This window comes from Syngnathus scovelli, chromosome 1 (genome assembly GCF_024217435.2).
Source record: "Syngnathus scovelli strain Florida chromosome 1, RoL_Ssco_1.2, whole genome shotgun sequence".
In the NCBI taxonomy this organism is placed as follows: Eukaryota; Metazoa; Chordata; class Actinopteri; order Syngnathiformes; family Syngnathidae; genus Syngnathus; species Syngnathus scovelli.
The window spans coordinates 2,885,182-2,899,101 of record NC_090847.1 but is presented as its reverse complement, the minus strand read 5'-3'; positions in this window follow the sequence as shown (position 1 = coordinate 2,899,101).

Here is a 13,920-nt window from a genome sequence, read left to right as displayed (position 1 = left end):
CTAATTGTTAAGCTGGATGGGCTAAATGTGATTCTACTCTTATTTCTAACAATTTTAGCCTATCTGTTTCATCCAAATTTATCCTCTGATTATGATACTTTTTCTTTCTTCGTAACACTGCACAATTTGTTCCTTATCTATTTATTTATCTTTTAGCAAGACTCCTCAGTTGTGTCAAACTCAGTGCTCAAGCAAGCTTCCATCCACTCTGACCCAAACTCCACCAAGTTTGATAACGTCTCAGCAGCTTGATGCATCTTTCAGGTCTCGTGTGTCTTTCGCCGCACCTCATTGTCAGGTTGTTATCTTTGGTTGTAGTCTCAGAGTCAACTCATCCCTCACTCTTGGATGAGTCCATTTTCAACTGAGTCCATTCTCATCTTGTGAGTTCCTTTGTTCTTTGTACTTCGCCTCCGAGGATGTCGTTCTCCTCCAGAAGCGTTGTGCTCCCCCCAAGCACAAATATAGTCCTTCTTTGCTCTTGCAAAGGTCAAAGGTGCCTTAGAGCCATGCACCATTTTTCTTGATGTTCTCAGCTGTCGGTGGAGTCTCGGGATCGAGTTTCAGAGTCACTGATGGATACTGAAAAAGACAGACTGGGATACCAAACTTAAATATCATCTTCCAATTTGACATAAACTCCATAGTGCCTTCTGTTAATCAAACTTCAAATTCTACTATTATCAATAATCTAATCTACCTGAGAAGGACAGCGCCTTTCCTTCATGAGCGCTCGGATGTAGTGTGATGGACCTCATTTGAACCATTTTAAATTGACAGATGTTGGAATAATTTTAAGTGAAGCTTTGGCCTGCCAGACCTGGAGGCCTCGCCTTTACGAGTTTATCTTTCCTTTTATCTAGGTTCTTCAGTTTTAGTGATAGGGATGTCTTTTGATCCCTGTCAGCCATTTGTATCCTTCCTGTCCTTATGTTGTCTGTGTGTTTTGGTTCCCGTAAGAGGCCTTCACTAACAATGAGCAGGGCTTATTTGCATAGGTGACATGTTCTTTGTTTGATTCACAGGAACTTCATTCCTTTTATATTTAGATGTAGGTTTGGTTCATAGATTGTAGTTTATCAGACCTATTCTTCTTTGTTAAGGGTTACATACAGTTAGAAGTAGTTGCATAAAAGTTATCCCATATTTACTCAATGTTTGTTTAAGGAACTGCATACCGGTTACCTCACATTTGTTTAATGTGTGTTGAAATGTTTAGGACAAGTTACTTATTACTATTGTGTGTTAATTACCAAGTAGATAAAGTTAGCAAAGGTCTAGTTGCATTTGTTCCACAGCAAAGCGGCAATCGACGTGCGTCAGGGTATTTGTTGACCTGAGGACAAGTCAGCCAACTGTGAAGGAAGACAGCCGGGGACGGCCTCTGCGGGGGGTCACGAGCCAACAGCGGAGTGCTAATTCACACCACACTACATTCTTTTGCTAATCAGCGTTGCTACAGACACAATCCCCCTCCCTTTAGTGTAGCAACGCCTCTGTAACCAGGGCAACCATAACATTAAAAAGAGGGGCACGTGGAGTAAGGACTCAGAACTGATGGAGGTTGTAACTGAGATTGCTTGCTCTATCGTTCTCCTCGCGAGTAAACCTGTTCTGGTTGTCTTCTCCTCTTCATTCCAGCGAGTGATTTAATGTCTAATCGTATTTAGACCCAACATTTAATTGGTCCTTCGAGCCGGATGCCAACACACCTGAGGATTCCAGCGGACGGCAGCAGAGATCCAGAAAGACTGCGCGCGGCAGGACCTCCCTAGGTGGGGTCCTACATCCTTTTCAAGGGCTGGCTGTCTGCTCGTCAGCTGGGATCTAAGGGTTGAAGGCAGTCCGAGGTCCAGAGGTGAAGAGAACCAGAGGGTGAGTTTTTTTTATAAAAGTGTGGTGCGGCCGAGGGCTCGTTATGCCCTGTAAAACCCTAGGTGTGTAAGTAGGACAACGGAAGTCCACAGACCCTGCATAACTGAAATTCTGTGTAGGACAGTGGATGTCCAAGTAGTAGGTTGCGGAGCCGCAGAAAAGCTGAAAATGAAATTTCCGTCTAAAAGAGTGATTGGGAGTGTGAATGGGAATACGTATCACTAGATACAGTATTCCATATTAAAGCAGTGGGGAACACATAACGTGGTTCTGTGGGCGCAATAGGCAAGGATTCTCCACCAGAACGCTGGTAGAAGTGAGAATCACCACAGGATTTTTTCGTTATCCCACTGGAAACACCCGACTTTAGAAACCCCTATGGTTTTACAGTTGGGACCAAATTGATTAAAATGGGGAACGGGAAGAGTAAAAATAATATCCGAGATAATCTTAAATGTAAAGATTGGAAAATAATTGAAAGGCAGGATCCCGACCGACTTAAAAACCTCGATAAATGGGTTAAGAAATATAAATTTGAGGGACAACTAAAAACAACCAAATTGATAGAACTTAGAGGCGCCATGAAAGAGAAAACAAAGAGAGACCCTAGAAAGATTTAAAAAGAAGGAGATGAGGATGTGGTGTTTTGGCTCAAAGTAGCAGGAGAGAGAGAGAGGGGAGAAAAAGACAAAGTGGAAAAGGCACTGTATTGTAGGAAGGAAGATGATGAGACTGGGCCTAATGGTAGGCAGGCAAGAGATAATCAAAATTTACAGAGAGCTAGAGAAGAAGGGGGAGGTGTAGAGGAAGTAGAGAAGCACGTAGGGAAAGCACATGCTACAACTTCAAAACATAAGGTCATAGAGAAGGTGTATCCACAAGTACCCGACACTGGTGCACGAGAGGGGTCACCCCCCCCCCCCCCCTTATGGGTTAACAGACAGAGCCACCAGACAGAAAAACCCAATAGAAATGGATTGGTCAAAGGAAATGGGAGCAAACTATCCATTAATCCCTAGAACCAAACCTGGGCCTTCAGCCCCAGTTGCTGAAGAGGCAACTGTTGAAAATTCAGAATTAACTCCAGATATGCCACTGTATCCAATGATACAAGTGGCCAACCCAAATTATGACCCAAGAAATGAACAAGTACACCCCAGGGTGGTAATGGTTTACAGAACATGGACAATGGATGATGTAAGGAAAGCATTAGAAGGGGTAGTTTCTTATAGGGAGGATGTGGAACAGTTCTGTACAGGAATGGAAGACTTGAGGAGATCTTATAGTTTGAATGGGACTGAAGTCCAACAAGTCTGGATGACTGCTTTGGGCCCAGAGTGGCATTTGGTCAGAGGAGAGTGGGCACCCATAAATGCTCGGGGTCAACCCTTACCCTATAATAGCCCAGAATTAATTAATCAAATGGAAGGGCTGATTAACCGGGTACGCAACAGATATAGAATGAGAGCAAATTATACAGAGATAGGGAGAACAAAACAAAATGATAATGAAGCCTTTGACGAGTATCGAGTGCGCATGACAAAAGTGTTTCAAACACACAGTGGGCTGGTGGAAGATATTGCACCTCAAGGTGCTTATCAACAGCAATTAAAAAATGCCATCCACGCAGGGTCCAGGCCAGCAATACAAGGCTGGGTGATCAAACATTATATAGGCATGAACACCGGAACTTTGGAGGAATACATAAATCACGCCCTCCATGCAGAAAAAGTAGTCAAAGAAAAACAGAAACAAGTGAAAGCGACAAAAGACATTTTTTTGGTAGATGAGGACAGTGACACTTTCTACCAAGATACAGGCAGAGCGTGGAAAGGTCAGAGGGGGCGAGGAGCCACTAATAGAGGAGGCTCCAAGGGCCATGGGAGAGGATTTGTACCTTATAGTGAACGTGAATGTTGGAATTGTGGAGAAAAGGGCCACATGGCACACAATTGTCCATATAAACAAAACAATAATGACTAGTACAAGATCAAAATAAATCAGATTCTCATGTAATAAAGTGGGGACCTGGCAGCCAAAATTAAAGAGAAATTAGCTTAAATATACAGGAGATATTTGTGTTAAAAGGATAAAGTAAGATAAAGAAACACTGAAGTTAAAATTTGCAAAATAAATGGAACTGAATTACAAATAGCTCCTGAAACTAAAATGGAGAATAAATCTGACATGTAAGATGAGCAAAAAGGGTGTTCTTAGTACGCTCTATGTGGTCTTATATGTTGTGCGTCAACCTTTTGTGGTGGTGTTTGTGTGTGCGTGCGCGCAGAGGATCCTCATGAATGTTGTGTATATGTGTGAGCGTGTGAGTGAGATGTGTGTCCTATGTGTGTTCAGGAGGCTGTTGAGCAATAATAAGGTAATTGAGAAGTGGGTGATGGTGTGCTTAAGTTGGTTGGAGAACCTAAGATGAGCAGTGTGTGGCAGTAGAGAAAATAAGACGTGTGTGGCAGAAGGTGACAAGAACGGTGGCTTGATAGGAAGCGTGCCTGCGCTCGCGTGTAGTCGCGGGTCGGGGCTGTGCGCGTAGGCCTGTGCTTTTCTCGTGTGGGCGGTGGGCCGGCATCATGATTGTTGCAGGAAATGGCCAGCCTGTGACCAATCAACATTGATGCCGCGTCCCCCCCCTCGCACGGGGGGTGCTATGGCTGTGGGCGAGGCAGGGAAAGTGTGAGTTTCTCAGAGAATGTTTGAAGCAGGGTGATGCTTAAGGAAGATGTGACAACATTAGCATGAAGGAATAAAGGCACTGATGAGAAGAAAAAAAAAAGGTATAACCAAAACGTCAAAATAGAGGATGACGTTTGCGCAGCGTTGTTTGTTGGTATTGTTTGTGATCTGTGTCTCTGCTGTTTTTGTGTTGTCTGTGTGTTGTCAGTGTTATGTGTTAAAAGGATGAAATTGGCTAATATACGTAGGTGCACAAAATAATTTATTAGACTGTAGTCTATCTAATTTGCACCGCAAAACAAAATCAATTTTGAAAAAATAGGAAGTAAAGAAAAGCAAGCAATTTGTTTATGGGCAGAAACTGGTCCACACTGCATTAATGCCTAGCCTTGATGAAACAAAATTTGAGAGATGGAAAGAACTTGATTTCTGGAATTGGATGAAGAAAAATTATGTAATAACGACATTTTAAAGCTAAATTTAAAATTTGAGAATAAGAGAGCGATTGAGCTAGTTAAAGTTAAGAAACAACAACAATTAACTATTATATAAATTCACTGGCAGTTATTTTGTTGATTTTTTTCCGATTGGTGGATTGGTTTGTCACTTTAAGAAAGAAAAACTTCCGATGCAAATGGGCAGCAATATTAACTGCCCGTACAAATGAACCGATACATATGGGCAGCAATATTGAGCCATGAAGTTGTCACGTGATGTTGACTTGACACATGGCTCAACAGGGGGGATGAAAGGGCAGTTCAGTCGGCTTTATACAACATATGGATTTGATTCATATACAAAACATTTATAAAAAAAAAAAATTGTAAAGCTTGTTTACCATGTGCTAAACTCAATCCACAGGGTTATAATGCCTGGTCATAATAGATGCATTCTCAAAATGGATTGAATTGGCTTCAAAGTAAACACTGAATGCCTTAACAGTGGCAAAAATGTTATGTAACGAAATAATACTTTGGCAACAACAGCTGTAGAAGTTAAAGAATGAAATTAATATCTCTAAAATAAATGTTTGATAATTGGTTTCAGGTAACTACCTATAAGAGTAACTGGTAAAAGAAACGATTGATTGCTGATGGCAAAACAAGCTGCAAACCAGAGAGAAAAAAAAAAAAAAAAGAACAAATTGAATATGTCATGTGTATGGGTTTGCGACCGATTCTTTATGTTGTACCATTACCATTGACCAAAGATTGTGTGAAATCTGTCACGTCTACTGATTGTGAAATGTACAACAGAGCGTTCTATATAATATCCGTTGAGGAAAAGAAAAGAAACCACTGCTTCTAGAGAATGTAGTCAAGCAAAATTGTATATGTATCGACACGCCAAGATCTGGGGAAAAGCTGGTAAAAACCAAAATGTCTAAATTTGAGAGGCGACGATGATCTGACTTTAATTTATGCAATTAGAGTCCCCAGAGGAGTTCCTGATTAATAAGAATTAATTGACCAAATTGCAGCAGGATGGGAGTCTTCCATTTGTTGGTGGTGTACGATAAACAAAAACGTAGACAGGATAAATTACATCCATTACAACGTGCAAAAATTGGGCAATTGGACACAAGCGGGGCTTGAGGCAGTGCATGAACAGCTAGCCACGACTTCCCTAATGGCCTTCCAGAATCGCATTGCTCTTGATATGTTGTTGTCTGAGAAAGGAGGGGTCTGTGCAATGTTCGGCGAACAGTGCTGTACCTTTATCCCCAACAACACCGCCCCTGATGGGAGCCTGACAAAGGCCATTGAAGGCCTGCGATCCCTCAACACGAGGATGAAAGAGCACTCTGGCGTGGACACATCAATGTGGGACAACTAGATGCATGCCTTTGGGAAGTATAAAGCACTTGTGTCCTCAATTATAATATCAGTTGCAGTATTTACTGCTATACTCACCTTGTGTGGATGTTGTTGTATTCCATGTCTGCGTGCTCTGTTTAATCGTCTCATCACTACAGCAATATCGCCCATGGAAGACAAGATGGCCCGGGTATGCCTAATGTCTGAACGCCAGCATGTTGATGATAACGATGAAGATGAAATTTTTGCACTTGAGTTTACAGACTTTTTCCCAGATCTGTGTGTTTCCGAATGATGATGATGCAACTAACCTTTTGGGTGTAAACATATTTGTGCTCATACCTGTGATCCGACAACTGAAAATCGAGTGAAGTGGTTGTTCATGGTGATGTAAAAATTGAGCAAATATGTGATAAACAGGGGGAAATGTTGAAATAATTTTAAGTGAAGCTTTGGCCTGCCAGACCTGGAGGCCTCGCCTTTACGAGTTTATCTTTCCTTTTATCTAGGTTCTTCAGTTTTAGTGATAGGGATGTCTTTTGATCCCTGTCAGCCCTTTGTATCCTTCCTGTCCTTATGTTGTCTGTGTGTTTTGGTTCCCGTAAGAGGCCTTCACTAACAATGAACAGGACTTATTTGCATAGGTGACATGTTCTTTGTTTGATTCACAGGAACTTCATTCCTTTTATATTTAGATGTAGGTTTGGTTCATAGATTGTAGTTTATCAGACCTATTCTTCTTTGTTAAGGGTTACATACAGTTAGAAGTAGTTGCATAAAAGTTATCCCATATTTACTCAATGTTTGTTTAAGGAACTGCATACCGGTTACCTCACATTTGTTTAATGTGTGTTGAAATGTTTAGGACAAGTTACTTATTACTATTGTGTGTTAATTACCAAGTAGATAAAGTTAGCAAAGGTCTAGTTGCATTTGTTCCACAGCAAAGCGGCAATCAATGTGCGTTGACCTGAGGACAAGTCAGCCAACTGTGAAGGAAGACAGCCGGGGACGGCCTCTGCGGGGGGTCACGAGCCAACAGCGGAGTGCTAATTCACACCACACTACATTCTTTTGCTAATCAGCGTTGCTACAGACACAATCCCCCTCCCTTTAGTGTAGCAACGCCTCTGTAAGCAGGGCAACCATAACATTAAAAAGAGGGGCACGTGGAGTAAGGACTCAGAACTGATGGAGGTTGTAACTGAGATTGCTTGCTCTATCGTTCTCCTCGCGAGTAAACCTGTTCTGGTTGTCTTCTCCTCTTCATTCCAGCGAGTGATTTAATGTCTAATCGTATTTAGACCCAACAACAGATTACCCTAAACTTAAATTGCAAGCCTTAACTGTGATTTCTCTCAATTATACTGTAATTTCCAGAAGCTCCTCCTATTTCAGGCTACTATCTATCTTTTGTTTTCCTAACTTTGATTTTATGCCATTCTCTCTATTACCTTTCCACCTTTCCTGATTTGAGCCTTCAATTTCTGATAAAGTTTCCAAATTTTGCCTAGTATCATCTCTATTTTGACCTCAGTATTAATGGTGTTATGCTCATTTTACAGATATTACTGAACTGTCCTGAATTTATAATTCACTGCCACTACATCGAATGCCATTTCTCAGCTGTTCACTTTTTCCATGTTCCTGTTAGGCTCCACTATTCAAATCTTTGAATTTTCATATAGAGTTTCTTTTAGGTTCCTGTATGGATCATGTTTCACACAAACAGGACATGCTTAAAAAAAGAAAGAATCTAAACCAAAGGTAACTAATAGGTAACTAATAACTCATCTCCCCCCTGTTGTCACATAAGTGACACAACAGGCGTTGCCTTAAAAGTCATTTTGGCAAAACAGTTTTGTTATTGACATCGTCAATAACACCTTATCCATTATCACACCCTTTGTTGTTTGAACTAATATCATTTTCAATCTTGTCAATCCTTCTTCTACTTTTGGTGTCCACGCGAATGTATCTTTGACTGCTAACGGCACTCCTGTTAGTGGCTTAGCAATTTCAGCATAGTGTGGAGCCCAAGCTCTGCAGTAATGACAGAAAAAAAAAAAACATCAGTTGTTCTTCGTGGCAGGTCGTGGTGTGTCTACTATAACCTGTTCCCTGCTCTCCCTTTCGCTGAGAGTAAACCAAGATAGTTTACTTCTGGTTTTTACCCATCCTAACTTCTGTTACTTGACTTCACTTCCTCTCTGGCCTAAATGCTGCATGAGGAGAAAGGAATCTCATCCTTACACTTCCTTTGTTTCAAAAGCAATTATCATCATTGTAGACGAAACCTTGAACTTTTGTCTACTTGAAGCCCTTTGAGACTGTTTGTGATTTAGGGCTATACAAATAAACTTGACTTGACTTTTAGATGAAAGCCTAAAACGAGCCATACAATTCATGATAATCAGTCAACCACTGTGAAATAAGGCCTGTTTTCTTTTCTTAGCATTAAATATGCTCAAAATCACTCTTTCTTCAAAGTTGTTCTACTACATTTCACATAGTAGTCTCCAACAATGTCAACCAGTCAAGCTGTATCTTGTCATTCATTCCTGCTCATTTGCATCTCACACACGCGCACACACACAGGCACGCACGCATGCACTGTTTTCACTCTCCTCAAGCTCTCTTCAAGCTGTCCACACAGTCATACTACATCATTTTTAATTCACAGTCCTCATTTGAATCTGTCCTATCTCAAGGTTCTTGATAAAACAACCCACTCATTCCGATTTTGACATATTCCAAAAATTTACTCAAGAGATGCTTGCATTCAATTAATTCCATAAGCTTTTCTTTTCCACAAAATTTGCAAATTTAGGGCAATTTTCCTTCCACTCATTCTTAAAGGCAAATTCTACATTTCACTTTTACATTGTCCCAGTTTGAAATTCACATCATTCAGCCCATTCAAATCACACTGGGAAAGTCAACATTCAAGTCAAATCAACATTCCCGAAATTGCAAAATTAAAAAATTCATGTTTTCACGTTAAATTATTATTTCTTTGTATGGCATGCTCAAACTTGGCCAATAAAAGATTGATTAAAATTTCTGCAAAATTTTACAAAATTCATATTTCACCTCTAAGTTCTACACGTTTCAACTGATTCAGTTCTGCTCGAACATCATTCTGTTGTATCTCCTAAGTATTTATTCATCTTTTTTGCCTGTCTTTACCCCAATTTCTTCAAAAATTGCATTTTCCAGTTTTAATGTCTCCTTTTTTTTTCTTGCAGTGCAAATCGAATAGACCCCAGTCTAGTAACTTTCCTTGCACACTATTTTAGCCAATTTCAAAATTTTAACACATAGACACACATAAACACACAGAGAACACAAGGACAACACAAAGGCCCACAACAAAAACACAGTGCACAAACAACATCAACAAACAATGCTGCACAAACGTCTTCCTCTATTTGATGTTTTGGTTTTACTATTTTTATTTATTTTTTCTCACATTAGTGGCTTTTCAATAAGGTTTGACAACTGTATCATTCGCATACATCAGTGTCATTTATACTTTGGGGAAATTTAACAGCCTTGTTCATGCTTCTTGTTTGTACAGGAGTTCTTATTGACTGACCATGATATATTTTGCTATTATATGGGGGGGGGGGGTTCAGGTCTTTTAAATTAGATGCATGTTTTGCATAGGAGCAGAAGTAGCTTCTGCTTCAGGCTCCTCTTCTTGAGCCACGCCTAACAGTGCGCCTACGCACTATAGCTTCATTGTCTGACAATCATACTTGCGGCCTCAAGTTTGGTAACTTATTTAACGTATACTTCTTATCCCCTGATACATTGTCAGTAACACTTTGACGGCCCCCCACTTTAATCAATTTAGTTCAACATTTAAATCATAGGGATTTCTAAAGATGGAATGTTTCTTTCATGCGATAACAACTTTCTGAGGTAATTCCTGCTTTGACCAGCTTTCTGGTGAGGAATTCCACAGAAATTTGCCATTTCTTCCCACCATGTTACATGCAGCACAATAGCGAGTGATACGTGCTACCATTCACACACACATTCACACCGTGGAATTTTCTTAACACAACGAGGTGTATTTCCGTCTACAAGTTCCATCTGTAGACCGAATTCCTATCACTTGGAATTCACAACAAGGACTCCGCCGTCCTTACCCGGGTACCCTTTTTCTGGGGACTAAAATACCCCAACCACGCGGCCAACAAAGAGGTCTCACCGAGTCTCTGAGAGATTTCTTTTGAAGATTCCGTCAATCATCGCTGCTGAGAGGTGCTGAACCGGACGCCGGCCTGGTGGATGAACATTGTTCCCCAGGGCTTTCCTTCAGGCGTCCTGTGACCTCTGCCGTGCACGGATTCGGCATCTTCAACACTCTTCGGATCAGCGAGCAGATTTTCAGGAAATCCCGGACGAGCCCCCAAAAATGTTGGGTTGACAACATTTATCTGAAATCAATCTCAGAGGCGGTAGGTCTTTTTGGCTTAGCGTTTTCTCCTGCGCAGAAGGGCGCACCCCAAACACACAGCAAGTGTGGCTGAGATCCGCGCTCTTCTTGAGATTAGCCGAGCTTTTTATTGAGAAAGAAACAATTGGGCAAGTGTACATGATCGGGTAGGTTCCCAGGCAGGAAGTACATTCCATAGTTATCTCATTACCACAGAACAAAGGGTATCCCCTTGGCATTTGGACGTCTCATGACCATTAGCTTAACAAAAACATAGTCTGTGTGTCTGCTTCAGCTATCCCATGACAATCTCATGATCTGATCATGTCTAGCTAACTGTGGGGCTTATTGTATAGCGCGGCTAATGACTCCAGTCATTAGCCGGCCATATGCCCCCAAGTCATTTTCACAAGGCCTGATGGTCACATACTGCGGAGAATCTTGCACACAAAAGTAGATACATAGATTCCAATGATAAAAAGTATATCATTCCCAACACACACCATTGTCCACTTCTCAATTTCGCTATTGTCGCTCAAAAGCCTCCTAAACATTCTCCATTACTGATTTCTTCCATAGAACACACATCTCACTCACACCCACTCATATACACACCCACTCATGAGGATCCTCTGCGCGCACACACACTCTCCCCCCAATTTGGTTCATTTTGGATATTTTAGCGGTCTGATCTCTCACAGGAGGAACTGTTACCACCGGATATTTTTTGAGGAGGCCTCACTTCCCCTCGGGGATCTCTAAAAAACCCCAGCTATTTGAATACGATCGTCACCGCACCCTTGTCCGCCACGACGAAGCACTAGGTCCCTGACCTATCCGTAGTACGCGTTACACACGTAAGTTCCAAACTTATTCACCGTATGCTGTTAGGGCCCTGAACTCGCTACCCCCTTCTGCGTAGCGTGCGGCACTGTTGCGCTATTTTCGGGAATGTCTGCTGTACGCGCACTTGCTCCTTTTTTTTCTGCTCCTCTTATTTATTTATTTATTGTTGTGTTATTTATTCATTATTTATTCAGCACGCTTTTGTTATACTTGTTTACTTGTTTGTCTGTTGTGAGCCATGTCTTGTCACCGTGGGATAAGGGGGAACGAAATTTCGGTTTCTTTGTGTGTCTTTGGCATGTGGAGAAATTGACAATAAAGCTGACTTTGACTTTGACTTTTGATCTGAACGACAGTCTCCTCTTAAATTTCCTCTTTCAATTTGCAGCATTTCGACTTATAGTAACAGGTATTCTGCATACCTTATCGGTGATGAGCTCAGGGTTGAGGAGACGTCGTACCAGCTCAACGTTGTGCGCTTATTCCAAACGGTTCGCCGACCGGGAGACAGTGTCCCTGACACTGTCCGGTGTCTTGGCTAAAGACCACAAGTTGTCAATTACCCTTCTCTTGACATCACGTTCGCGGTCACCAAGAAATTGTTAGGTTACGGATTTTAGCTATTGATCTGACTTCAAATTGCAATCAACACTTAACACATAAATTGCTATGTCCTAATCCACACACTGGCGCACCTAACAATTTTGCGAGTTCGTTCTGTCAAAGAGAAGACCAGTAGATCAATCAGACCAAATTTACCAATTGTTTATTCCTGACAAAGCGCACTAATACAGGCCTGGGTCCGGGTCCCTCACACTAAAACTCGTGCGTTTTTGTGACCACCAAAAGACGACACATTCTTCCGGGTTGCCCAGTTTTAAAGAAACACAATATGAATATTAAAGCATGCAAAACATTGTGAGATGATTGGTCGATGGCCATCTCCTCCCCGTCTGGGTGTCGCTGAAATCTGGCGGTTGGGTTTTCCCTGCGAAGCCCGACCACATAGACGTGCTGTTGTTCTCGTTTCTCACCGACCTTGAGGTGTTCTCGTCCGGTACTCCCTGTCTGGGCCTATTCCACAACACTTCGAAGAAAACAAGTTCATGCAGTTTGCCTGCACATTCTTCGCCACCCACCAATCCACACGAGCACTCCAATACTAAATATTATATTAATATGATTACAAGTTTAACACAACCTTAAAAATATGTTTGCAAACTGCCGAAAGCACATTTCCCTTTAACAGGTATTGGAAGAAGTGGAGAAACTGCTGCTAATTTTCATAAACGAGCAACAGTTAGCGGGGGATAGTGTTAGCGAGGACTGCATTTGTGGCAAAGCGAGACATCTCTTTGACGATCTGGAAAAGAAGAAAAAGCTTGAAAAAGGCTTATTTTGTCTTGGAACGGATTACATTTTTTCCCATTATTTGTTATGTGAAAAATGATTCAGAATTCGAACAAATCACTTCTCGAACCGCCTTCTGGAACGGATTGTGGTCGAGAACCGAGAGCGGGCCGTACTCCATTGACGAACAGGTGTTGTACTCGATTTGGTTCCCCCGTGAGATTTTGTTCCACCTGCCACGGGAGCGCGCACGCCTTGTTTGGAAAGCGAAAAACCGATGCCGTACGGCGTCGTACGGTGTCAGCACTATGTTGTTTTCAATAAAAACATGAAGAACTCACGTTTGCGTCAGTCAATTTTAATTTTTAGAAAGGATTATTCTTATTTGATGTTTTTAACTTCATCTGCGTTCTGCCGTTGAAGCGGGGTGCATTCAAAGACCAGGCGTACAGACGGAACACTCGAATCACCAAAAAGCAACGATATAATTACGTGAGCTCTTTGCATAAACCTCGATGCAAAGAAACTCCTCTTTTTGGGTACCATTACATGTTACAAGGAGTATATATTACAAAGGAGACTTTATACTTAATTGTGATCATCATTCATCTATCCATTTTATTACTCAGGTATTTTCAAAGCAAATTAATATTGTTGCATTTATTAATTTGCTTTAAATAGACAGCGCAATATAATTAAAAGCTGACACTATAGCAATGTCAAACGTGTTCATTTAAGAAAAAGCCACGCACGTTTTGTGATCAAATATTTCATAACGAGAATGATTTGAATGAATTGATTTGAATTGAGAAGACATTTCAGTTCTGAAGGCTCCTTTTGTCCCAAGCAAAGTGGGGAGGGGGGGGGGGATAAAAAATGTAACAGGAACTCTATAAA